General features: G+C 39.0%; 1 long non-coding RNA gene across 1 annotated transcript; it reads left to right on the plus strand.

Moving 5' to 3' along the window:
- The first annotated feature begins 11,387 nt into the window (after window positions 1-11,387).
- LOC112189877 lies at window positions 11,388-14,767 on the plus strand. Its single transcript, XR_005804820.1, has 4 exons — window positions 11,388-11,576; window positions 13,044-13,108; window positions 13,653-13,720; window positions 14,385-14,767. It is a non-coding gene; the product is annotated as an uncharacterized LOC112189877 (long non-coding RNA).
- The last annotated feature ends 11,041 nt before the right edge of the window (window positions 14,768-25,808 follow it).

Below are 25,808 nucleotides of genomic sequence, written 5' to 3' on the forward strand. Positions count from 1 at the left end.
GATCTTCCCCCCTAGTGTTTGCATTAGATGACCTGTTTGGGCCTGGGTTCCTTATTGGCCCTTGGGCTTATTGTGAATTAAGTTGTCCTAAATCCACTTGGTATTTAGGTTAATATGTTTTATTTCTTTGTTTGAGGGCCTTCATCAATTTTTACAAAAAGGAGTGATGGGTTTGCTTTTTTCTTTTTTCAAGTAGAGAGGATCGACAAGAAAATTAGAGCTTTGATTGCCCAAGTTGTTTTCTTCTTCGTAGTTTCTAAGTTTTCTAGTTTTGAGCTTAATTTTCTTAATTTTCTAAAAGGTGGTGTACTAGAAGCATACTTTTATATACTATTGTCAGGGATGTGCTAGTTTAGTGTTCTCTAGGTAATGACTTTTTCTGACTGCCCTTTGGGCAAGTCATTATTGTACTGATTGCTGAATTGCATAATGCACAAAATTTTCTATTCATTGTAGAACAAGCACTAAATGAAAGTGGATATAAGCCGCTCTCGTTTTCTCTATAATAGCTAGGATTTCCCCTCGTCTAAAAATTTTCTCTTCCAGTGGCGCACCCGCGTTGGCGTGGGCCTCCGGTCTCGTCGGCCTGAGGCGCATGAGCCGGATGGGCTCTGTCCTTCTTGGGGTTTTAGGTTCCTCCCATTGTTTCTCTCAGACGGCGAGGATTGTGGTGGGTCACTATCCGGGCTCAAAGGCATCTGTTGGGTTTCCCTCTGGCTTGCGCGAGTTGGGGGCTGGGTGGTAGAATTTGCACTATCAAGGACTGTCGCTAGTTTCAAGGTGAGTTTTGGTGGTTTATTTAGTGGGCAGGGTGGATGGCTACCTCGATTACGAGGTCAGTTTCTCTCCGGTCTTCCTAGAGATGATGAGGCATTAACTTCGATAAGGTTGGCAGGAACGGTAGAAGGTGGATGTGGTCTGAGCATGGAGGGTGGTGGTGAGATTGTGGTAGAGCAACGATGGAGGTGGTGCGAAGAAGATAAGGGTGTGACTGTGGGAGGCAGTCAAGGGCGCTTTTGGGCTTGATAGGTGGGCTTCTGCAATTCCTATGATGGGTTGGAGATTGGGCCTGGACGAAGTCATTGGGCTGTTATTGGCTTGCTGTTATTTTTCTTGTTTTATTTTATTTCTGCTTTTTAATAGATTATGGCTTTATGCTGGAAATAAATCCCTATTGATTTGTGGTAGGGCGACCTGGGCTTTGTCCCGGTATGTACACTCAGTGTACCTTGTCTGGCTTAGTGAGGCGGCGAACTGTTTACTTGATTAAACATACTCAACCTCCTAAAGGCCAGATGGCAGGACCTGCCCCGGATTTCACCCTGATATCGGAAGTGGCCCTGCAGGGCCCACCTTAGAAGAAATTCTACTAAAAATTTAGTGGAACTTCCCCTAAAATGGGCTACCCAAAACCTGTAGAAAGCATTTACACTTCTAAATCAAATCATCCTTATACTTCTGGAGCCACCCTGCTCCCCAACTCAACATCAATCTCCAATTCACAAAACACGAACCTCAACTTGAAAGACATAAATCCCATAGGTAATCAGAGCAATTTAAATAGAAAGGTAAATAAGGACAACCTAACTCAAAGGCAAACGCGGAAGCCATGCTGTTGACTATGTTTCAACTCTGTGTACGCCCGACCTCACTAATTCGCCTGCAAACTGGGCATTAGAAACCGAAGGGCCCAGGGGAAAGTAATTGAAAAACACGTTAGTGTGAGTGGACAAAAATAAGCAATTTTAAACAAAAGAGATTTTATACTTTCCCATATTTAATTTATTAAAAAAAATCTTCCGATGCATGCACTTGTTTAGGAAAACGAAACAAAAGGAGTTCCGCTCAAGAAAACCGACTAGCCCCGCTAGTCCCAAACAACTGAAAGGAAGGATGGAAACTCCGATACTCAACAGAATAAGACCAGCCCCGCTGGTTAAACGGAAATCAGACTAGGCCCCGCTAGTCAAGTAATGATAGGATATGGGGAAGAAATATCATCACACGGGTAATGGAGCCTCCCAGGCTCTACATACCCTCGACTGCCACTCACACATAGATTGTGCGAGGAGGAGAACTAATAACCTCAACTTCCACTCACACATAGATTGTGTGAGGAGGAGAATATGACCTCGACTGCCATCCACGTGAGGAGGAGAATAAATCACCTCGACTGCCACTCACATACACAAAGTAAGTGAGGAGGAGAATAAGCTACCTCAACTACCACTCACAAACACAAAGTCTGTGAGGAGGAGACCAAATCACATGACCCGCGTATGGTGAGGAAAAATCATCGAAAACCAGTAAATCCATGTAGCTTCCCCACATTTCTCACGAGATAGAAACCATGTATTCAACGACATGACCCCGCACGCCAAGACTACTCTCAACCTCAAAATAAATAAGTGAGAAATAGAAATAAATCAACGGCGCGTCCCACATGCCCAAAATATTCTCAAATCCGTAACCGAAACCGGAAATTAGTATAAGCAAATCCCATTTCCAAAAATCTCTCAAAATCTCCAAGAAACCAACCAAATCCAAAATCCTTAATTAGGCATTCCCGATGCCAAAACCGACCGTCAATAAATAAATGAGAAAATCCAACTCCATCGAAACTCATCTCGAGAATCTTCCAGGAACTTAAATCGGCAATTAGAAATATACTTAATTCCGGAAAATTACCTTGGAAATAAGCAATTTGTCAAATAATATTATAAATCATAATCAACCTTTGAAACTCATTATCGAGAGCAACTCCATGAGATAAACCGAGATCGGATTTCCGAAAATCAAATCATTTGCTCAATAAGTAATATGATTAAAACTAGAGCATTATTTAAGAAAATAAATGCATGCATCAATATTTAAAAATAAAAGTCCACTCACAGTACTATTCCGACAATCACGCATTCGTTTTCCGTCATCGAGCAATAGCTCGGTACGTCGTCCTGTACACAATTATATTCCGTGAATAGTTATTCAACAAATTTATACGATTCCTAAAATCAATTCCTCATAATTACATCTCCACTTCTCCTCGGATGCAACCCAAATTATACCACTAATACCAATACGTTGATTTAAAGGTTCCAAGGCAGACCCGAGAGATATCCGACGACCGGATTCTTGTAATTCGATAATCGAAACCCTAAACTTCAAAAATTCATAATTAATTCCAAGCTTCTCCAAAATTCACCAAATTTCATATACAAGCTCCACAATATTTATAGGATTTAATGGGCTAAAAATTGGAATTACAACACAGCCCAACACGCCTCCACGCGCCACCCACAGTGGCGGCGCGTGGGACCCACGCGCCGGAGGCCACCAAAAATTGACAGTAGCTGCAAAACAACAAATCCAACAAACTTCTCAATTGCAACAAGTCCCAATTTTACCTTTAAGAGCTCGGATTAAGTCGATGAAGAAAACCCAGAAATCAAGCTTTGGACCCTAGGATGTTCTTCGCCGATTCGACCTCCACGATGCAAATCGGAGCAAGAGGCCTTAGGGGAAACGTTCGCCGGCTTAAGGCGCTCCTACGGTCCTAATTTGGTGGTCGGAAACGGTCGGAAATGGAAGATTTGCTGGAAAAAGCCAAACTGCACCTATGAGGAACTTTGCTTCGATTCAAGGTTTCTCGGCCAAATCGCCACAACCTAAGGCTACTAGGGTGCAGAGGGGAGGGAGGAGCTCTTGTGGTGGCCGGCTGCACGCCGGTTGGTGGCCGGAATGCGCGGAATCGAAGGGTGGAAGAAGGACTCGAAAGGGAAAGAAGAGAGTTCGGGGGAGAGGAGAGAAAGAAGGTAAATTTCCGGAAATGGAAATCTACCACAGTAACTTTCTATATATATAGAAAGTTACCATGAATAGTAACATTCACATTTTCACTTATAACTTTCGCATACGAACTCCGAATTTTACGTACCACATATCCACGCGCTCGGTTTAACGTTCTCTACAACTTTCATGATGAACATTTTCTCAAATTTTGATCCGAACAAAAAGTCAACAATTTAGGGCCACTAAAAGTATCGAAACGACAGTAAAAGTGAAAGTAATTGTCGTTTACCGTCCAAATGACTAGTAAACAGGTAAATTAAGATACGGGACATTACACCAGATGAAATAGAGTGTTGGCCAGATTTGTTATTGTGCGGCAACGTAGTGGGAAAGCTGTGCTATTTGTAATGATGTTTTTTCGTGATAAAGTTATCTTTCCGGTATGTTACCGCTTTGTTAAAGCAAATAGAGTAGATAGTCGAGCACTTTTTGCTAATTGGTGTATGTTAGAATACATAGATTTAGTGGTGACTCCTGGTATTATTTCAGGATGTTCACTCGATGCTTATTTTAATTTGGGGTTCAAGCTCTACGTCCCCCCTCGTCTTCTACAGTTTTATTAATCAAGGCTTTAGGGCAGCCGCATCAGTCCCCTTTAAAAAAAAAAAAAATTCTATTGAAAAATTATAATAAATTGGAAGAACAAGAATTGTTTTAACGATTTTATTTTAAGAAATAAAAGAAGAATTTAGAATTCAAGTTTCCATAAGTAGCAACAATTGCTAAAACTAAGGATCAGTTATCATCGATCTCATATTACTTTTAACTATCTCAAGGGTAAATCAGGCATATAGGAGAACACAAAAATATTAATTATACAATAACACTCTACAAGGAAGCTTTGCATTGGGTGTGATTTCATTTAATAAGAAAATACTTAATTATTTTTGGGGTAAAGTTATGGTACGATAACACTTCTCATACATGTTCTGTTTCCTATTTCAATATTTCTTTAGAAAATTAGGCTTATATCTAATTTTCTCTTCTTCTTCTTCTTGTTTTTTTTTTGGCTCTAAGCCTAGAATTTAAAAAGACACATGTATGAAAGTACAATACTGCTCATCTAAGAGACAAATGAATCTCAACCATATGTGTTAAATGTTGGAATTATAACAATTTTAAATTATACACTTATTTTCAGCAATGAACTACACTTGTCTATATTAGTCTGTCCCTTATGTAGTATGACTCTACAAAACTAACTAAAGTAAATATAGTATGTGTTCGTTTTCTTTTGTTTTTTGAGTAAAGCCACGAGGGCGAAATAATATATTCATCATATGCCAGAATAGGCCGTTACATACCGTTCCGCTGCCTTTTATAGACAGACAAGAAGCTAGTGGTAGTACCCATGAGTGGTACGTACATATAGTCCTACTCATTAGACATTTAAATACATAGAGGTAGCAGATACCCTCATTTGGTACTACTCCAGAGGCGCTAGAAATACATAGAGTGTTCCTAATACAAGGAACTTTATTGTAATTAGACAAACTAAAAACATATGGATGGGCTGAGAGCAAAACCCTAGCCCACCATAGAAGCCCAAAGGCAGCCCAAAGAGGAGTGATCCACAAGGCCTAACAGGATGATGTGACCCAAGCCCAAAGTTCACCTCAGCCTCCCAAGCTATACACAGCACCGAAGCAGCCGCTGGATCCCATCGCTACATCCCACCGTCTCAACCCTCGACGCCCGATTCCACCGCCGCATCCCACCACCTCACCTCGCTACGCCGCATCCCATAGCTGCAACCCCACGCCTCAAACTGTGACACCACGTCCCTCGCCGCCACCTTGCTGCAAGTTGGGCCGCCACGGTCAAAAACGCAGTTCCGAAGTCTCAACCTTGATCCCGTGCAAATCCACTATCCAGCCTGGCCATCGTTGATGACCTACCGTGTACAGACACTCATTGCGTCCAAGTCGTCATATGGTACTCGCTGTCAACATCATCAGCCAAACCTTGAGCCAACCCCCTTTCAAAGCTTCGGATCATTCAAATCCCGTCCGCCATCAAAGCCATGCGGCTTCGGCGAAGCCAAAAGGCCTGCCTAGGCTAGGGCCGCCGCTAGACGAGAATATTCTCAAGGTCGTTAAGCCTCCTTAGGATTTCCTCAGAGAGAAAACGTTTTAATCGTTTGCATCACATACAATGAGCCTTGCAAGTAACCATGGTTTATGAAGCTGTTTGTTTTCTTTTCGATGCAAAACAATAGTGTCATAATTGTGAAAGTAAGTCTTATTTAGTAATTAGTATAATGCTTATGAGTATTGAAATTATAGGGAGCGGACCATTAGATCAGAATAATATGTGGAGCTTTGCATTAAATTAATCGATACAAAATTGAGAAAATACATACAGGTACTCAATATAATTAAGTAATGGGAGATACAAGAAATTAATGGACAATTATTATTGTATACCACTAAAGAAGAAATATTATTTTGTGTGATTGTAATTACATTAGCTAGTTATTGGTTAACCTTTGAATTAGGCCTCATCATTTAGCCCTTCAGCCCTAAGCCCGCCCCAAACCCGCCCGGCCCTTGCATTAGGTCGGGCCGGCCCTACCCTTTCTCAAATGGGGTAGGGTAAGGGTCATGCAAATGAAGCTCGGCCCTACCCTACGGCCCGGCCCGGCCCTTTAAGCCCGCCCAATTAAGCCCTAATAATTTTCTATTTTTTAAATATGTTTCTCTTTAGTCTATAACATACAACTTGTCTATTTCTTGTAATTGATTGCCTAAGCTTTATTTTCTTTAATTTTTGTTTCCTTTGTTAAACAACAATTAATTTGGGAGATTTAGAGAGATAGTTAATTGAATATAACCATCTTAACTAATATTTATAAATGTTATAACTTATAAGTTAATTTCAATATATATATTTATATTAAATATGATTAACAAAAAATAATGAGTCTGTTTGGCTCAAAAATCAGTTGGCGTGCAAACTGTCTCTTTTGAGCGTGTGCGCGGGCGTGCCAGCACCGTGGGGTGCAGTCATCGGGGGAGTCCCTTGACCTGACTTCTTCTTCAAGCGTTGTGGACGAGGAGAGCACCAACCTCGCCACAAGGTTCTTCTCTAGCCTTCCGAGAAAGGACTTCTTGCCTTACGGATAAGGACTTTGGATGTGATCTCTTCGCGTCACCGAATCGATACTCAACGTTGTAGGCTGAGCAGAGCAATCACTGGGAAGTTTGGAGAAAGCACGGGTTTTGCTAAAGCGTGACTTTAGCTTCGCTGGGTTGCGAGGGCGTTACCCTTGCTTCGTTGGTTGAGAGAGTCTCGATGGCAATGGTACTGGCAGTCGGCTCTTGGAGAGACTAGGACTAGAAGTACGGTCGCCTGATTGATCTGGTGATGCTGACAATCGGCTCTTAGAGAGACTAGGACTGGCGCGCGGTCACCGGGTTTCAACGAGGTTGAAGGTTTGCTCCGGGGAAGCTTTGTAATCACTGGGATTGATTGATTTGAGAGAGGTCCCGTCTCTGTCCTTTAAACCTGGTATTTATACCTAGGGTTTCGACTGTTTCTTGCTATATAAGGATTATTGATTGGAGTTTCCTATTCAATCTCTACTACTTGACTCCAATAAGGTTTCGTTTTCCTTATGGACCACGGAATGGGCGAAGCTGTAACCCAAACCCCAGTAGACTTTTTTTGGGCCGCAGGTATCGGCCCGCTGTGCTAAATCCACTAAACGATCTTGGCAAAATTACTTTTGGGCTCAAACAGAGTCTTATATTACCTATATAATCATTGAAAGCTACATTTTGAGATAAAAAATAAAAGTAATATATTTCTTTTTGTTAAACAAATTAAGGCCCTTTTAGGCCCATTTCGGCCATATTCGGAAGGCCGGCCCGACCCGGCCCTTTCAGCCCTAGTGGCTCAGGTCTTTTGGGCGGGTAAGGGTTAACATATTTAAGCCCCGGGCCGACCCTACCAGACCCTAAATTTTGTTGACTTTAACTAGGCCCGGCCCGACCCTAAGCCCTAAAATTTAGGGTAGGGCCTGATGACCCCTACTTTGAATCTTAGATGCCACAAGAGGGAAGACAACAATCAATTTTAGGCAGAGATCTGTCAATTAATATAAGCCAATCAACCCGTACTTAACTAGTTAGTTTTAGGTTCTCTGGTCCAATTCAACATGTAATAAATTGATGCATGCATCAACAATAATGCATATCCATGCCTGCATGTGCATTGTGATTTCCATGTGAAACACATTTTCTGACTAAGAGGAAATGACCAAGTTACATGCACAAAAGAAAAATTTGTAGCCACAAGTTTTTTTTTTTTTGGAAAACGAGAAGAGGGCTAGCTCAACGGCCACTCTCGGAATTTTATTGATAACTCAGAAACAAAACAAGTGGGGTGGAGGACGTAGCCAAGGCCACTCCCAAATAAAATTACAAAAAAGCAATGAGACCCAATTCTACATAGAACATTCTAGAAGATTTGTACTAATGCAAAAGAGAACAAACATAATTGAATTAATTGCAAATAGAACCAATAAAGTAACTTATAGCACTAAGAGAACTTGTAGGTTGGTCTTGATGAAAAATCACGACCAAAACCATGAACCAAGAACAAAGGCAGTGCTAACCATAAATGGCTTCCAAAATGAGACACATCGTAATTAGCTACGATATCAACTGGAGCATTCCCCTCCTTGAATATAGCAAGAGCCAGACAGTTGGACCATTGCACACCCAGTCGCCAAGGAATCAATTTCGGAGTAGCAACATACTTCAAGACCAAGGCCAAGTCCGTTTCGACCCACAGGTAATGCCACTCATTCAGTTTGGCCACCCTGATAGCCTCAATAAAGGCCAAAACTTCTACATCCAGAGCACTTGGGACACACACTCTTGAGGCAAAAGCAAGAACAAAGGAACCATCATTATCCAGTGCTATGCCTCCAAAGTCTGCTTGGTCCCGATTTTTGAAAGACCTATCAATATTAATCTTTATCCAAGGGGCCGATGGAGGCATCCAAGTGACTAGTAAAATTGGGAGCACTATGCCGTAAAGGAGAGAGATGCAAGAACTTAAACATGGGATCCCCAGAATGTGAAGTGGATGACGCAAACACCAAACTAGCAGACTCTTTTATAGCATTAATTAAAAAATGCATGAAGCTAGCCCAATTAAACCTACTTGCTCCATCATGTCGCAATCTGTTTCCGTCAGACCAGAGGCACCACAGAACGTGGCACACAGTGATACGCGAAAGGATCTTCGAGGAGACAGAGAGATAAGACATAAACTCCACAGTAAGAAAATCATGCAACGAAAGTAGCTGAGGGAAAGCTATATTGAACATGCGAAAGCACCACCTTTAAACTTTTAACACCACCGTGCAACTTAAAAATAAGGGTTAAATACTGCTTACTCCCTATACTTATAGATTTTCATCGTTTCAGTCCCTGACCTTCGAATTTCACCTAAAAAGTCCCTGAACTCCTAATTTCCTCCCAATTGGTCCCTGCCGTCAAGCATCCGTGAAAAACTCCGTTATCTTCCCTTAAAAAGTCTATTATACCCTCAATTACTTTAAAAATAAAAATAAAAATAAAAATTTTCTTCCTCTTTTTTTTTTTTTTTAATTTTTTAATTTTTTTTTCTTTTTTCCTCTTCTGCTTCCAGCTTTCTCGCCTCGTTCTGTTCATCTCCTCATCAAGATGGTTCCAATCCACAGACCTTCAAGAGGTGAAATGAAAAAAAAGAAATAAAAGAGAAAAAAATAAATTAAAAAAAGAAGTAAGTGAGGGCATAATAGACATTTTCAGCAACTTTAACAGAAAATTTTGACGGCAGGGACCAATAGGGAGGAAATTGAGAATTCAAGGACTTTTTAGGTGAAATTCGAAGGTCAGGGACTGAAACGATGAAACCTTATAAGTATAGAGAGTAAACAATATTTAATCCTAAAAATAAATGCTGCCAATTCTCACAACCACTACTACAAAAATTGAATCAGACGACGCATTATGGTTTTCCGTTGTCTGATTGATTTTTATTTTTTAGATGTTGTTTTTTAAAAATCCGTCGTCTGATATAGAATTATGGATTAGTTCAGAAGACGTATAAGGACAAAACTATTGTATGACCCTAAAAATTTAAGCGCCAACTTTCCCACCATGTCATGTGGTGCCAAACCCCATCTCAAACCCCAAATTTTCCCCAACATGTATTAATCATATGACAAGAAACAATAAAACTGTGGTCTGATTAATATGTTTGACAGAAATGAGGGAGATTTTCCGCCACAATTTTTCTCCAACTTCTGAGGGAGGGAAGTCCAAATATTAGGAGACAACCTCCAAATTTAAATGGCTGCATTTAGACCACGTTCTTACACAAATCTGTTGTGTGAATCCTTTTCCAAATTGATAGGTCCTCACTAATCCAGTTGAAACCCTAACACTTGTAGCAAAAAACATAACAAAATAGCAAAACCCTCTCTCGACTGCTAGCGCCTCCTTCAATCTTGACTCGTCTCTATCAACAGACCCAAACACAAAAGCCAAAATAGGAAATGCAACACAAATCCTCACTCGTCTCCTTTCTTGGTCGCCTCACTGTCGACAGACCCAGACCAAACCAAAATCCTCACTTGATCTCTACCCGAAACCTCACTCTCCTGAACTTTCATTCTTCTCTCTATCTCGACAGACCAATACCAAAACGAAAATCCTCACTCTCTAGCCAAAACCTCACTCTCCCAAACCCTCATTCTTCTCTCTAACCAATCTCATCTCTCTGCGAATTGGATTGAGCCGGTGAACTGAGATTGAGCCTCTCGAGATCAAGTAGATTCCCTTGGAGCGAAGCACCTTTGGCCAGTTTAGCCAGACTTGTTCTCGTCGCCTTAGGTATCAAAATCATTTCTTTTGGTTGATTGGCTTTGATTCTGTAACTGGGTCTCAATTCTCTTCAAAATCGTTTTCACTTTTTGATTTGGGTCTCGATCCCTAACCCAGAGTTCGCGTTAGGAGTTCGATTTCGATTCGCGCAGTCAGTTTGAGCTAGATTGGAGCTCGATTCGTAGCAAGCCATTTGAAGGTATTGGAGTTCGGTTCGCAACAGGCCATTTGAAGTTATGATTCCCATCTATATTTATCTGGGTTTGAGTTGTTCCTATCTAGACAATCATATATGTATCTGGGTCTGAGTAAATGTATTACTTTTGGGCATCATTTGTTGATGGGTTGATTGCATTGTAAGGGACTTTTAAGTTGTATGAAGTTATGAACTATGTAATTTGGTGATTTAAGTTGTATATAATCTGGTGTTTTTGTCAAGTATAATCTGCTGAAGCTCTGTCCAGCAACCCCATTAATTTGGTTGCAATTAATAGTTTCTGGGTTACTGTCAATTTTCAGATTTTGATCTTTTATATATTCTTGTTTGTGGGTTACTATCAATTTTGCAGATTTTGTGATCCTATTGGAATTGATTTGGATTTTGTTGAATTCAGTTTGACTTCATCTTTTTCTATTGGGTGATCCGATATTGTCAAGTTTGGTAGCTGAACAACATTGCATGTTATGTTTGTGGACTCTACACTCTTGACTTCCAAAAGGCAGCAAGATGATAAAAATCTCTTAGAACCCATTAGTTTTCTCAAGGATTTGGCACTAAAAGAGACTATTTGCACTTGGAGTTTTAGTTGCAGACTTGGAGTTCGATTCGCATCAAAAGATTTGAAGGTATGCTTCCAATTGATTTTCGCACTTTGAATGTTTAGGCTCTGCTTTTCAAAGGCTTTGTGAATATAAGATTGTTGATTGTTACTACTGATTCGAAATTTCTTTGTATCATTGACTGAATTGCATAGATGTTGTTTGGTATTCTTCAAATTTGCTGCCCAGATTTCAATTGATTCCTACCCAGATGTTGAGACTTTAGGCCTTTATTAGACTTGCTTTTGGTTACTATTGTTGTTGTGTTGTGGGTGGGAGCCATAGAATAGCGGGTTGTTAATTAGAAACTTCCCGAGTTTACTATGTGGATTATGCTAAGAGGCATAAAGTGAACAACTTGTTTGTTTGTTGTATTTTATTTCCATCAATGATAGGTATTGATCTCTTGGCTTACTTGATCCACCTGAATGGTTAACATCACGATTTGTCTACCTAAAGTTTGGCTGTTTTGTGCTCATATTACAGTTTAGTCAACAAACTGAATGCATTATGAACCAACAGTAATAGCCTAACCAGAACCAACATTCTCAAATTGAAAAGAATAGATAAAGGTCAATAGGAAAATGAATAAAGTAGAGCTTGTCCAGATTGTTATGCTGATTGCTATGCTCCTCAAAAAGTACAAGCAGCTGCTGATTTCAATTGGGAGCTACTGATTGTTATGCTGCCCAGTTTGTTTAATTGATATATTTATATATACTTAATAGGCTTGTCTACTAGGAAGTTTAATTGATATGCTGCCCAAATTGTTATATTTTAATTCTTGGCAAATTGTTATGCCCAAATTGTTATGTTTATGCGTAATTGATAGGATATTTTGTTTAGTGCAGGAAACAATGAGTTCTAGTACTACTACTTGTGCAATTGAGAGGATGTTATGTTATGTGTTATGTTCTGTCAGGCCTCAGCAAAAGAGTTTTAGCATTTGAAGGATAGGGTAGTGCTCAGTTTTGACACAAATATTTTTGTAGAATCCTTGAATAACTTTTGCTTCAAGCTTTTTCTCCTGGACCCAGCTAATGCATTTTTTGTGCATCAGCGTTTACATAAAGCTTATGTTTTATTATACTCCCATATAACTTATCGAAAAAAAAAGCACTAAAACGGGCCACTTCTTTAATATTTAGGTTGAACTCATTACATATTCACTTTTCTTATCCAAATATCTTTTTTCCTTGCCAGGACATCATTGCAACTGGAGGACTAGAATAGTATAAATTTCTTTTATACTTGAAAGAAATTTGGTTTATTGCAGCTTCATGTTTTATATAGCATTAGTTTTGTATTACCTTAGACAGAGGACTATCTATTACTATTGGTTGAGGTTTTGCCTTATTGTTGTCTACTAGCATGTTCTGTTGACTATATGTGCAATTTCTTATCTATCTTGCATACTGGAAATTAGCTGGAAGATTCTTATGGTACTGATTAAAATTTTTCCCTTTTTTTCTATTTGTAATTCTTATGGCCAAGGCTATACAGCTGCTACAAGTGCCAGAACAAGAAATTTCAGAATGAGGGAGAAAGGTTGAATACTGGTAATGCTTTCTTATTTGGTCTGATGCTTTCTTATATGTTTGTTTCTGTTTCATGTAGAGATCCATATGAAAAAAAACTAAAGAATTGACTACCTTTACGATCCCATAGAACATAGACAAAGTAAGATGGATATTGTTAAACTATTGGTAACTATTAAATTGGGAAGTTTTATGACAGTTAATAATGAGTTTGAAAGGTCAGCTATCTAGTGATATCAAGAAGTTTTATGTCAATGTCAAACCAGTTTTCACATGTCTTCGTTAATGCCTTGTCTTTCCACACATTTTAATCCATCGTCTTAGAAATAGTTCAGCAGTATTAATGCCTTTCATTACTCTTCCAATTTGTACTACGTATTAGTTTCTTTGGTATTATATTATGTTAGGACTATTGGGGGCAGTTGCATATCAACATGGGTCTCAACATTATGGTCACAGTAATGTTACTAGCTGATAGAAATATTGAATATTCTTTTTGTACGAGTACTAGTTTAGAAAAATGGCAAGCAAAGATTTGTTGCACATTTAATATTTGCCTTCCCAGGTGATGAACTTGATTGGCGATGTAAAAGGAAAAGTTGCTGATGGTGGATGATATGATCGACACTGCTGGTGAGTCTCGAAAATATATGAATTTTCATGTTATATATTTGTCCTTACTCATGAGGCCAAACGGTTAAAGATGGATGATAACAGTAAAGAGAAAGAAATGTGTGTGAACTTGGAAATATATTATGTAAATATAACAAAGTCGCTGAACAAAGTGTATTCAAACTTGAGGTGTTGTCATTTTAGGAGAGGTTATTCACTGCTTAATAAAGTGATCTTGATTTAAGGTTATTATCTTATAGTCTGGAGAAATAGAACTTCCCATCTCCTTTTTCACTTACATGTTACTGTAGAGTTTTCAGTATACATTCTTTTGGTTTAGTACCTTTTGGAGTGGATCAATTGAATGTAAACAGTTTTAAAATTTCATTTCATGAGATCAAGTACAAGAAGTTGTAATGTTGCATATGTTGTACGTACTTAACCATTGTTGTGTTGATGGTTAATCTGTGGTTCTTTGCTGCAAAATGGTGTGCATTACATGGTTTATACACTCTCTGATCCACTTCTCAGCTTGTTTACGTTTTCATGGTGTTCTCTCTAATTGCTAACATTCTTCTCATTTTTATGTGAATTTGTGTTATTAAATTGATTGGGTTATTGGTTCCAACTAACTATATCAGGCAATGAACACACTGTGATTATATTAAAGAGGTGACTATAGCAGGCAATGAACACACTGTGATTATATTAAAGAGGTGACTATAGCAGGCAATGGACAACTGACTATATTAAGGAGCTGTAAAGTACCCGGCCACTGTATGATATAGAAAACAGCCAAAGTTGACAGAAAGAAAGAGAAGACAAATGTACAAATGAGCCTCCTATATTAGTTCTGATGCCATTGAAGAAACTCCAGAAGACATTGAGGGTGTGGAGCTCCTCAAACTTCAAGCTCCTTAGACTCCAATGAGGCCATGAGAGTAGCAAAGCTAGACACTCTTAAGTAAATTTCTCGATGTATTATTAGATGTACTCCTTTTGTGGACAAAAGATTATCTTTGCACAATCCATTTTGGTGCATGATGTGGATTATAACAATTTTTTCTATATATATATATTGATTAGTTACTGTTAATTTGATCATTTTGATTCCACATCCAACAAATATAATGCATTGAATCATTCTATTAGGACAACAATTACCACACAAAAAACTGTCGTACGTGCACAAATAGTCACAATGATCCAAAAATAAAAATTGTCGTCTGAATTTAAAATAGATAATGGATACTTTGAAAAACTGTCATCTGAATGAAAGTCACACAACGGGCATAAAATAAAGCAACCTCTGAATTGCAATCACACAACAGTTTCTAAAGTCACCCGTCATCTGAAGAATAGCACGCAACAGCTAATGTTGTCGACAGGCTGCCGAGCCCTTCACATGACGGTTCCTTACAATCGACCTTCATTAGACGGCGCCTCGATATACAACAGTTTGCCTCCATATTAGACGACGGTTTTTAGCCGTCGTCTGATTCAATTTTTGTAGTAGTGAACCAGCTTCACAAAGGCTACACTGAGAACAAAAAGTAATCCCCATATTTTGAAGCCGTTCATCGGTGAGAATTTTCTGATGAAAAATCTTCCAAGAAAAAATACTTTTCCACGGCTGAATTGCAGGATGCCATAAGAGAGAACCCCAAGCTAACATAGGAGAAGACGGAGCCAAGGTCAGGTAAGCATCCTTTGAAGTCAAAGAACCGGAGGAGGAGTCAGACCAAACCACTTGGTCCTTTGTTGGCTCTATGGGAAGTGTGGTAGAAGCAAGGGCTGCTGCGATCTCAGGAAACACCTGACCAAAGATGTCAGGTAATACCCATTTACCATGAACAATGAACTCACTAATTGTGTTATCAAGATTAGCAAGTTCCTGGGGACTCAAATTGAAAGCCTCCCCCAATATGTCTCCCATCCAATTATCGTTCCAGAGCCTTATTGAAGAGCCATCGCCAATTATCCAATGCAACTTGGAAAGAAGAGTCTTCCAAACTTGCTTCAACCCAAGCCAGACTGAGGACTTTTTGTAATAAAGACAAGGCTGAAATCCAGCAGTAAGAAACCGATCTTGCAAAAAAATGCTACAGGGGAAGCTTTGGAGACGACATCCCAACCCCGTTTGAGAAGAAGGGCCTGATTCAAGACAACTATATTTTTAAGCCCCAGACCACCCCTATTCTTTGGCTGGCAGACTTTTTCCCAGGAAACCAACGTACACTACTACACAAAAGGCTTCACACGACACCTCTCAGACGATGTAACACTGTTTTCCGTGGTGTGAATAATTTCTCATTATTGAGACGACGGTTGTAAAATTTCCGTCTTCTAATATGAATTCAACCAACGGTTGTTTTTCATGTTGGATTTATAAATTATTTCAGAAGACGTTTATAGATAGAAGCGTGGTGTGAGGTTAAAATGATTACTGGACGGCAAGTTTCCCCATTTAAATGGTGCCAAATTTCTCCCCAAACTCCAAACTTTGAGCTGTATCATGTATTGGTGATACGACGGATAATCTAAAACTGTGGTATGAATCGATATGTATGGAAGACAGAAACAAGTCCTGCCAGCCATTCACACCCCCCCCCCCCCCCCCCCCCCAGCCATTTCCCCCCAACCAGTTTAAGGGGGGAGGCAAACTCAAAATTTAAAATTTGGCATTTAGACAACGTAAATTAGAAAACCATTGTGTGAGGGCTTCTCTAAAGACTTAATAGTGTCCAAATGAGAGCCCAATAGCTTTAAACCACCGAAAAAAAAATATACTTTGACAATTTCAGAGGCTGAAGAGCCTGCAGCCTGCCCCTCTCTTCCCACGGTTCTCTTCAACAAACCCGACCCCGACAAACCAAAACAAAAACCAACTCTACCTCAGATCCCTTCCCATCCTCTCTCTCTCAATCGCATTCACTTTCCTTCAACAACAACGAGACTAGGGTTTCATTGTTAGGCCTCCGATGTCCCTTCCAGATCCCCATTCACTCTGCTGAATTCGAAATCCCCAATTTTCTAGGGTTTAAATTTTCAATCTCCAGTACCATTCACTCTCGAGCATGGCTTCCACGATTGGCTCTCCAAGCAGTTCGTCCTCGTCGAGGCCGCCATCGTCATCATCACCAGTGGATGCTGCTATTGGCGGCATCATGGGTACTTTCATACTTAATCCCAATTTACCCAAATCGAAGATAGGGTTCAGTCCTGGGGTCGGCGACTAGGCATTTCAGTCCTTTTTTTTTTTTTTAAAACTCTTCATACTTAATCCCAATTTACCCAAATCGAAGATAGGGTTCTGGATGTGATGAAGGCCATTTCTCCTCTCTCTCTCTGACACGGCCGCATGGGCCATCTATTATCAGCCTTTCTAGGACTCCGAGTCGTCGGTGACGCCGTGACAACGGTGACATTGCTGATTTGCTGCCTTGCTGGTAAGTCGAACTTCTGGGTTTATCGAATTTCTGGCTTTCATGAATCATGATTATCACAATCTCACAAACTCTTTCTGGGTTTTCACTTTCCAGTCAAAGGCGCTGGCTCTTCACTCTTGGTTTGCTCGCTTTGACTCCTCTTCAAGCTGTCAAGCAACAAAGCAGAAGACTTGGTTCAATTTCTGGGTTCTTCAAGCTCAGTGAGTCTCTGAATCTCTTGTTAAGTGCTGGGCTTTGGTGTTTCTGATTCTTGGAGCTATTTGGCTGTTTTGACTAGTATATAGAACCGTTGATTCTTCCACCATCTTATTTACATGCTTCGTTCATTACCATATTTCAGGTATTTAGTTCTCAAAGTAATTGTTGGCAAATAGCTTTTCTTCTGTAACTTAAATTGACTTTGGAAGTATAAAACCATTTCTAATTTCAAAGTAATCAATAGATCATCTGCTTAAAGGCCTAAATAGTGTACTCTTATATATGATCTATATCATTAGATTCACCTGGAGGAAGAAGCTGGTGACATACTTGTCTTCTTGACGGGTAAAGACGAAATTGAATTCGTAGAAAGACTTATTGAAGAAAAACTTAAACAGTTACCGGAGAATAGTCAAAAACTAGTAGCGGCACCTTTATTTTCATCTCTTCCGTCAGAACAGCAAATGCGAGCTTTTGCACCAGCCTGTCCTGGGTTTCGTAAGGTAATTTAGCGATAGGGTAACATTCTCATGTATTCTGATTGTTAGCATAATAAACTGTCAAGAGTAGGTATATTGCTACTCCCAATAAGGTCACTTGACCCTAAATGTTTTGAGTTGTTTTTGATTGTTTGCAAACCATAATCATAATAATTTTCATTGCTTCAGTTAAGATTCTACTAGTTCTCTACATTTTTGGTTTGTATATCTCACAGTGCGTTTCTAATGGTTCTTTTTATCAACTTCTCCATTTTCGTCTTCATACTATCTGAGTTCTGTTACATTTTCCTGTTAGCTAGGTAGTTTTGGCAACCAATATTGCTGAGACGTCAGTGACAATACCTGGAATCAAGTATGTTATAGACACTGGGGTTGTAAAAGCACACTTCTATAATCCAAACAAAGGGCTGGAACCTTTGATTGTTGTTCCAATTTCGAAAGCACAGGCTCTAGAAAGGAGGTAGGCATAGCTGGTCATATTTCAGCATATTTTATGAACTTGATCGAACTGATGCTTACGAGCAAATAGTTTATGTATGATAATAGTCCCATTCTGTAGTTAGCGTGCAGGGAGAGAAAGACCAGGGAAATGCTTCTGTCTCTACCCAGAGAATGAATTTTGGAAACTTGAGGATTCAACAAAGCCAGATGTCAAGCGGTACGACCTCATTATATATGCTCTGTTTTGGTAAATGTGATTGCATATATATATATATATATATATATATATATATATATTTTGCAACTTAAGGCTTTGGGTGTTCATTATATATGCTCTGTTTTGGTAAATGTGATTGCATATATATATATATATATATATATATATATATATATATATATATATATATGGAGAAGAAGAATTTGAGGAATAGCCTTGTAAGAATTAAATTTGTAATTTTTTTTATTTCTAAGAACTCATTATTTCATTGTTGTTGAACATTTTATCCATATTAAGATTGTTTAACTGTTAATATGTTTTCAGGTGTGGGATGCAACTGCAGCTGATCCTAAATTGCTGGTCTTTTTGAAATCGTACAGGAATTTCTTACACATTGAATCTGGTAATTAGATCTACCTAGCATAACATACTTCCTTTTTTCTATTACTTTGTTTGGCATACCCCTTTTGCTCATACTAATTTGATGGTGTGAGTATGCTCTCTATGAATATAGGTTGGTTTCTTTATTGTCAGTTACTGAAGTTTTATTTCAACAACAATGTCGACTAGTATGAACTATAAACAAGTTAGAACTTTGGTTATGGGGGATCATGTATTGGAGTGATAATTATTTATCACTTGGCTGTTTGAGATTGGATGGTATATCACTAGCTATTAATGTAATGTGACATGTGCACTCTGCATGGTAATGTGACGTGCACTCTGCATGTAGAAATTACATGTGCACTGCATATATTAATTATTTATGGCAATGGTAGTTGTAATTAAGTTTGATAATACACATATGCACTCTGCATATGATAGAGCAGATTCATAACTCTGTCCATGTATCCGTATATGGACTATTACAGATTCATAACTGTATGGACTTTTACTTTGTTCTTTTCCCTTTCTGGAAATCATCTTTTCAAGTGCAGAAGGCTAACACTAGTTTATTCTGCTGTCTTTTGTGTATTTGGATGCTAATATCTCTATATTACAGATATTCAAATGTTGATTTCATATTGTTGTCCTGCGAAGGCTGGCACTAGTTTATTTTGCTGTCTTTTGGATTATCACAAAATTTTATGTAGATCAGTGCATACCACAAACTGTTTCTTAATCTATAGATGCACAATTCTAGCAATCTACATTGCTATGAGAACCTTGGTGGTAAAAGGAAAATGTGACAATTCAGTATCCTTTTGAGGCATGAAGTTTGACGTGGTGGTTTTGTTCTGCAGGGAGAATTGGAAAACCCATCTTTAAAAAGCACATTTCTGGCTGTCGTGGTGGTTTTGTTCTAAAAACAATGATCCAGGTTTGAAGGCTGCTTATAAACTGGACAATCATGTGGAAGATGGAGCAGTGACGAAAGCTTTTGAAGTGATAGAGAGAAATTTGTTTAGCTAGAAGTTGTATTGAGGCTAGAAGTTGGTCTTTTTTGGGTTGGCCTTAATTGCAGTTCTCCTATAGATTTCTGGATGTATTTTGCTATAAGAGTTTCAAATATGTGATCTGAAGGCTGCTTATTTTATGAATACAATTAGCATTATCAGATCCATTTAGATTGCTATGGGATTATAACAACTTTCTATTATGATTAGATTACTATTCTTTTGGTCATTTTTGCTTCCAGAATCTGAATTTTTCCATTACAACAATAGTAGGAAAATATGTCATCTGATGAGCTTTATAGGGTAGAGTCAAACAAAATTTCTACAATTCAGACGACGGTTTGTATTGATATCATTGTTGGATACACACAAAGACATCAACTATTAAGAAAAACCATGGTCTCAAATGTCATGGTACAACAGTTCGAGTTATATGTGTCGTGTGACAGCACACACGCACTGAATTTTTAAGTCATCACACCAAATTTTATGTTGGAATAACTGTCGTGTGTATACAATTCACACAACGTCTTAAAAATAAACCGTGGTATGAGTAGAAGTCACACCACGCTGGAATCCTAAAAACTGTGGTATGAGTAGAAGTCACACCACGACATATTTTTGTCGACAGCATGTCGGCAGATCTGCCGGTCTATCAGACGATGGATTTAGCTGCAAACCGTCGACCCAATGATCGGTATACGACGGTTGAAAACCGTCGTCTGACAGCGTTTCATCAGACGACGCCTCGATAGACCACGGAAATGCAAAACGTGAGACGACAGTTTTAAACCGTCGTGTGAAGCCTTTTGTGTAGTAGTGGTAGCACCTTTTTTGAGGGGATCCCAGTCCAAAAGAAATTGCGAATCCATCGCTACACTTTCTTCAAAAGAGAGCGAGGCCAAGCATAGATTTGAAAACTGTATATAAGCACCCTGTGTATAACCGAATCAATTAACTACAACCTCGCCGCTTGAGAAAGCATCTTTCTCTTCCATGCAGACAGTTTACACCGAACTTAAGAATTCACTCTTCGGCCTACCTTGAAAGATGGGAACACCAAGGTAGATAAAAGGAAGCTCACCTATTTTAATACCCAAGGTAGACTGGATTGCCGCTTGCCGAGCAAATGCATGCTTGCCAAGGAATAAAAGTGACTTGTTTTGGTTGACAACCTATCCTGAATTCGCAGCATACTCTTCCATGAACTGGGTGAAAGCATTTAAACCCCTAGGACTAGCTTGCATGAAAATCATTACATCATCTACAAAGAGAACATGTGAAGGAGGAGAACAAGAGCTAGGGGCAGCAATGCGCTCAATCTGGCTGTCAGATACAAGCCCAGAAAGACCCTGGCTCAACACCTCTTCAGCCAAACAAAACAAAATTAGTGATAAAAGGTCCTCTTGCCTCACACCACGCGAGTAGGTAAAGAAACCACACGATTGACCATTCACCAATATGGAAAGATGCGCGGACTGAAGCACACAATGAATCCAATGCACAAAGGTTCCATCAAAACCAAAAGCTCGAAGAACCCGAAGCAGAAAGCTCCAATCAACAGTATCGAAGGCCTTTGCAATATCGAACTTGATAGCAATATTCCCAAAATTATACTTGTGATCTAGAAGATTCATGCACTCCGAAGTACGAATAATAGGGTCAATTATTGACCTACCTTGAATAAAAGCACTCTGGTTTGTAGAAACTAAACCTTGGAGCAACTTGATTTAACCGATCAGCCATCAATTTAGTTATTATTTTGAAAACAAAATTCGCTAATGCAATAGGCCTATACACTATGCCAAAAACTGCATCACACTACACTTTTTAGACAACGAAAAAAAAAATTCCGTTGTGTGATCACTGAAAGTGCTTCACACAACAGGTTTAATGAGATTGGCGTTGTATAAGGAGATCGTACATCAATTTTTTTGGGTCCAAGATTATTGTACAACAGTTTTAAGGATTTGTCTGTTGTCTGAATGTAAAAAAAATTTCCCCTCACCTTGCTCAAATTTGGGTTGAAATTTTGACTCACTTTGCACAACAGTATTGTTGTATATGTTGTATGAGAGTAAGTTGCAAAATAACGTACAACGCATTTTTTTGTTTCCGTTGTGCAAGTTTGGAAGAAAACCACATGTACCCCAAAATGTGAGTGAGTAGCCCCAAAAAGGCCAATATTTGAGTGAAATGCTGGTACACAATTTAAGCTCCTACAACGGAATGGCTTATTTGTGTTGTCTGAATGAGAAATGTATGTCCCTAACGTCAAAACTGCTACTTTGATTGCACATAGGCGGGAATTTTCCCTCCTTGCTCCCTTAACTCAAATTTAACATGTACATGATCAGACAACTTAACTTCATACATACGTTGTGCGAAAAAGTTATAAAAAAAAAATGCCTGCCATTAGTTAGGGCCTTAGTGACTTTGTCTCTCCACTCAGCTTGCACAAAGTAACTCTGCCTTCGGGCTCCTCTTGTTCTTCATGTCTATCTCATAGAAGCCAACCATTTCCTCTCTCATCTCTCCTCACCTGCAAACCAAAAAGGAAGAAACCCAAAGTTTTGATTCTAAGCAACATCACCACGAAGGTAACTCCCTCTTCTCCTTCTCTAGATTTGGTCTCTTCGCCCCATTCTACCATGTTTTAATTTCCTGATTTTGATTTTAGGGTTCTTTTTGTTTTCCAGATTGAGAAGAGACACTCTTCATTCCTCTCTTTAATTGAACTACTTTTGGTTTTCCCTTTGGTGATTTTTGATCTTTCATATCAATTTCTCTTTCAGCTTGGGGTTTCAGATGTGGTTCCCGAATGGGGTTTCGATTAGAGTTCCAAAAGGTGGAACGATTAAGATCATCGTCGTCGTCCACCTCCAGTAGCTGTCACTACCTTTCCAAGTGCCTCATCCGAGGCACCGTCGTTCTCCAGGTCCTCTATGGTCACATCCACTTCCCCAACTCCAACGACATCGTTTTCGGTAAGGTCCTCTCTCTCTCACTCTCACACGCGCGCACCCTCCCCTTTCTCTCTCTCTCTCTACGCTCTAGGTCAATCTCTCCGCCCCCTACAATTTCTTCAATCATCGAAACCCTAATTCGCTCTCTCTAACTCATTCACGACCCCCTCGTACTCCACCATACTCTGAAGCTCGTCTCTGACCTGGCATCGGGACAGCCCACCTCTCCAGCCTCGTCTTCGCCTCCGTTCGCTCTGACTCAGTGAGTGAGCTTCTCAGAGATTGATTCAAACTCTCCACTATCTCTATCGCTCAAGCCGAAGGTATTATCGCGAATTCACTAATTAATTGACTTCGATTTCGTTTATGGTTTTCTCAGTTTTCAATTCTCGTTCTCCTAGCAGTGAAGAGAAGCGGATTCTTGGGCTATGAAGCCTCGAGTTGGGGAACGATTCTGAGTCGGCCGGAAGAACAATAGTATATCCAAGCTGTGGCATGAATTAGGTTGCTTCTTGTTGCCTTTTATTTAAGTATAGTCAATGGGTTTTGTGAGTTTTACTTGTTTCATCATTAGCTTTGGTGAAAGTGCGTTTCTTTTTAAGAATCAAAAGTTGCTTTGCTTGAGTACTTAGGTAAATTTGGCTCCTTTTGAGAACATCCATTTCGACTGACTCAAATTGGATTCTTTTAGGGTGTCTTCTTTCGATTTGTACTGGTAATACTCATCAAGTTTTTCTTTGAACAGTCTTGGTATTTGGCTTCGTTTTCAATCTAACATTATGTTCCATGGAAGATACTTAATTCATACATATAGATGAAACTGCAAGCTATGTGTATTTTGTGTATTGATTGATATGACTGCCACTACAGCTTGCTTCATTGACTTGGATTGGAAATTTAAAAACAAGCATCATGCCATTGTTTTTTTTTGTTAGTTTAATCACTTTAATGATCTTTTTCTTTTGGAGAGTAGAAGCCAAGTCAAGTATGTGTTTTCTCTCATACAAGGTACTGATTCCTCTATTTTCCAGAGGTTAGCAGTGGCATGGATTGTATTAATGTGCAATGCAGAGGTCCCGTAGAGCTCTTCTACATCGAAGAGCTTTGGAAAAAGTCACCACTGGAAGGAGCCGCTTGTATAAGGTGTCTCTATCTTTAATTTTTGCTCTGTGGGGGTTTGTCTTCCTTATCAGCTTATGGTTTAGTCATGGTGATGAACAAAGAGGTAATCTTGCTACTAAATGTTCTTTCTCTCATATAGTCTTTTGTTGGCTTTCACTATGAATTATTCTACTGTGTTTGATTGTATATGATGGATCTCCAAGTTTTGGTTGGGGTACAATACTTTTCTGATGCGTAGCATAACTTAGAATTGGCCTCACTTTAATCTTGCTTACCGGAAACATTCAGCGAGTCATTGTAGTGATTTGAAAGTTTTGGAGATGCTTGCTAGAATTCTGGTTTACTGATTTAGACATTTAGTTAATTAGCTACGGTCGTTCGAGGTGATGCTCTTAGCAGGTTGACATTCAATGTATGACTGATTTTAAAATTGTGCATGGGAAGAATTGGGGAGTTTACAAAACCAATAAAAGCATATAATTCTCCTATATTATATTGCAGTATAGTTTACAGATTGAACTACATATGATTAGAAAAGGTATATAAAGTCATGTCCTCATGGACTCATGGTTATGTGTGTCTAGTATCTACAACATATCTTCTTCATGCCTAATAATTAAATGCAAATAATACCTGAAAACTAGTTGGAAGTATGCAGGATCCAAAAACATGTAATTGTTGGTGAATTTTGATAATGTCAAACTTAAGGAGATGTTTATTTAGTTTGCAAATACTATTTTGTTAAGGAGCTGTTGGTTCTTCTAGAAAACTATTAATTAATATTGGTACTTGATATGTTTCAAATCCGAGTCTCAAGTCTTTCTATGGTTTTTCTTTGATTAGGAAACCCTCTTTGTGAAATATGATGTCGTCCTCCTTGATGTTGTAACTAGCTATTCTAAAGCATAAACAATGCAGGTTGTTAAAGTGAAATTAGCCATCTCAAGGTCTGGTTCATTCTCTATTATATCTTATTTGCTTTACCGGAAGAGAAAAAAAATATTTGGGGACTGGCTGTGATTAGTATTCTTTTGTTTGGCTTTTATATATTGTTTATAATCAACATGCATTTATGCACAAGGGATTTAGATTATCATGACAGCACATATAGTTCTTAACTTACTAGTTCAAAATTGTGCAGCTCCATGCCATGAAATTTATGTGGAGACCATAATACTTAGCCTCCTTTTTTTTTTTTTTTTTTTTGCATTGTTTGGTTAACTTTGTCTTCTCTTATGCAATTTTTTCCACGGGTTTCACCAGTGTGCATGGTGAGAGTCCATTCGCGGAATATGCAAAGTTGAGGAAGAAGTCACTAGAAAGTGAATTTGGACATGCTTTTGGAGCTAATCGCTCCAGAAGTTTTTCTGCTGCCTCCGTTTTGGTCCCTTTTTAGAGCAGCAATTATTTAGTTTCATATGTTGCTAAACTAAAGCAGCCGAGAGGGATGTCTATGATTTCTTCTCCTTCTCGGGCTCATTTGAAACATTTTGGTGGTTGGTTATTGTTGGATGATCATGGATGTCTATGATTTCTTTAGCCTCTAGCTTATTCAGATGGATTTCGGTTAGTTATTGTTGGATGATCATCTCTTATCTGAGAGGTTAATTTAATCGAATACTGACTAAGAACACTACATTTTAACGAGCATTGGGTGCTGAATTATACTGCAAGTGTTTGTTTCTTCTGTTGCTGTGAGTCTTCCATCAGTTTCTGTTACTAATTCTCTTTGGGTATTTCAGGCGTTTGAGGGAGTTATACCAAGTAGATCCTGCAGATTATATGATGGCCATTTGCAGAAATGATGCTCTTAGGGAGC

The sequence above is a fragment of the Rosa chinensis genome, chromosome 1, assembly GCF_002994745.2.
Source record: "Rosa chinensis cultivar Old Blush chromosome 1, RchiOBHm-V2, whole genome shotgun sequence".
Lineage (NCBI taxonomy): Eukaryota > Viridiplantae > Streptophyta > Magnoliopsida > Rosales > Rosaceae > Rosa > Rosa chinensis.